The following is a 2,519-nucleotide window of genomic DNA, read 5'->3' on the forward strand; positions in this document are numbered from 1 at the left end:
CCCCCCCCCCCCCCCCCACAACTGTGCCCCAGGGTACAAAGTCCACTCCATACAGACAAAGGGTCACCAGTTTGGTGTTGAGGAAATTGAGTGCCCTGCACAGAGTCCTGACCTCATCCCTACTGAACACCTTTCTGGTGAATTAGAAAGGTGAGGCAGGTCTTTTCATCCAACACCAGTACCTGATCTAACCAATGGGGGCAAATTCCAACCATCAGTACCTGACCTTACCAATGGGGCAAATCCTTGCCATCAGTACCTGAGCCCATCAATGAGGGCAAATCCCCACCATCAATACTTGACCTTACCATTAGGGGCACATCCCCACCATCAGTACCTGATCTCACCAATAGAGGGCAAATAACCACCATCAGTACCTGACCTCACCAATAGAGGGCAAACCCCCATCATTTGTACCTGACCTTTCCAATGGGGGCAAAAACGGACCATCAATACCTGACCTTACCATTGGGGGCACATCCTCACCATCAGTACCTGACTTTAACAAGGGGGGCAAACCCTCATCATATACCTGACCTTACCATTGGGGGCAAATCCCCACATACACCCTCCAAAATTTTAGGTAAAGCCTCTACAGAAGAGTGGAAGATAATATAGAGGACAAACACCGCAATAATGACCATGGGGGAGGGGACTCCAAATTACTGAGCAAAGATTGAAGATATCCAACAAGCTCATCAAAAAAAAAAAAAAAGGAAGATAACATTTTTGTCTTTTTATCTCCAACAACTGCAAAGCTCTATAAATGACCCCCCCCCACTCTATAAATGACCCCCACTCTATAAATGACCCCCCACTCTATAAATGACCCCCACTCTATAAATGACCCCCCACTCTATAAATGGCAGCCCCCAACCTTTTCATTGCAGAGATCAGAATGGGGTGAGGGGAAGTCTCCCTGTAAAGTAATGGAACATTCCATCTTATCAGCTGATTATCTGCTCTCCTCGATTTATGAGCTCCATTTATTTCACCAACGTCATCGCCTCACCCTGCCAGGCTCCATGGGTTACAAGTGAGGGAATGAACATAATAAATAGATTGGGGGGGCTAAGATAACCTCAGAGACCACCAGGCGGTGTGACATCAACTGGACCCCAGCAGAGGGCTTGGGGAATCTCAACTTGGAACAAAAAATGTTGGGGGCAAATCTTTGGGGCAAAGATTTTCAATGTGAGGCAGAAAGCTAGATGGAGTATGTACGGGGGGCAAAGAGCTGGGTGGAGTATGTACGGGGGGCAAAGAGCTGGATGGAGTATGTACGGGGGGCAAAGAGCTGGATGGAGTATGTACGGAGGGGGCCAGACTCTGATGTCAGAGGACCGCCCCTGAATACCACCAGCCAATGAGAATGTTTACTGCTTACATCCCATTGAGTAGTCACATTTATGGCGTTAGATAGGTGAAAGATTTACGTGTAGAAAAAACCAGATAATGTTAATTGGTCCAGCCTTGGTTTCTGTAAATCACAGCACTGACAACACCAATCCAGGTGCCCATGTAAACCTGGAGCTCCCGATGCGGCCCCGGGATAGACAGAACATTCTGTGCAAAGTTGGTGGATAGCGGCAAACTCATAAAAGTGGTGAGACATCACTCCGGGTCAATCTAGTGGACAGGAACCTGAACTGGTTTATTTAGTCCTTAATAGACATTTCATGCTGGTGGTGGATACTCCCAAATGCTGCTGTGCCTATTTATTGTATTTTTAAGATTTCGGGGTAGAGTAACAAACTGAGAAGAAATCTAATTGAAGTGAGGAAAATCCCCTCTTAGACATCACAAGACATCTTTCCATTCGGGAGATTTCCCCTCTATACGCCTTATGGAGAATACTTTGTCCTGGTGCCTATATAAGTTCCTAAACATGCAACGAGAGAGGGAATATAGCCGGCAGGGTTCAGGCAATGAGAGATTGTGGTAGGGCTCTCACCATCCAAAATGGTGAAAGAAATGAAATGAAAGAAATGACTGACTCAAACTGGTATTATTCTGCGTTTAATCAGAGCTCTGCTTATATTGAGGTATTGAAACAAAGAAGGAACTGCTTATAATGAAATTGGGGTTGAAAGGTGGACAACTTCAACCTCCAGGACATGAGGAAATAGTTTAGGAAGCACTATAAACATAAAACATATATGCCCCTAATTCTATTGTATATATCTGTTACCAGCTTCATCTTTGGGTGTTTTTGCAAATGTGGCCATGTTGGCCGTCCCCTAAAGTCTCCCATGACCCGATGATACTATTGCAGGTTCCTCTCCTTGATTCTGAGAGGACACTCACCACTGACAGAGGACAAGCAGAGAATACTGGAGCATCATATGATGGGGGATCTAGGCAATTCACAAGTACATTGAATTATATCTGTGGAGCTTCTCATTTATCTGGGTCATTGTATGTCCTTTGTAGGTCACATTTTGTATGTCCAGTAGTTGGTCCATTCATCTGCACGTTTCTGTAATGCTGAAGATGTTTTGCCCCTTCCAAGCTTCTTC

Source organism: Pyxicephalus adspersus, chromosome 1 (genome assembly GCF_032062135.1).
Source record: "Pyxicephalus adspersus chromosome 1, UCB_Pads_2.0, whole genome shotgun sequence".
Classification (NCBI taxonomy): Eukaryota; Metazoa; Chordata; class Amphibia; order Anura; family Pyxicephalidae; genus Pyxicephalus; species Pyxicephalus adspersus.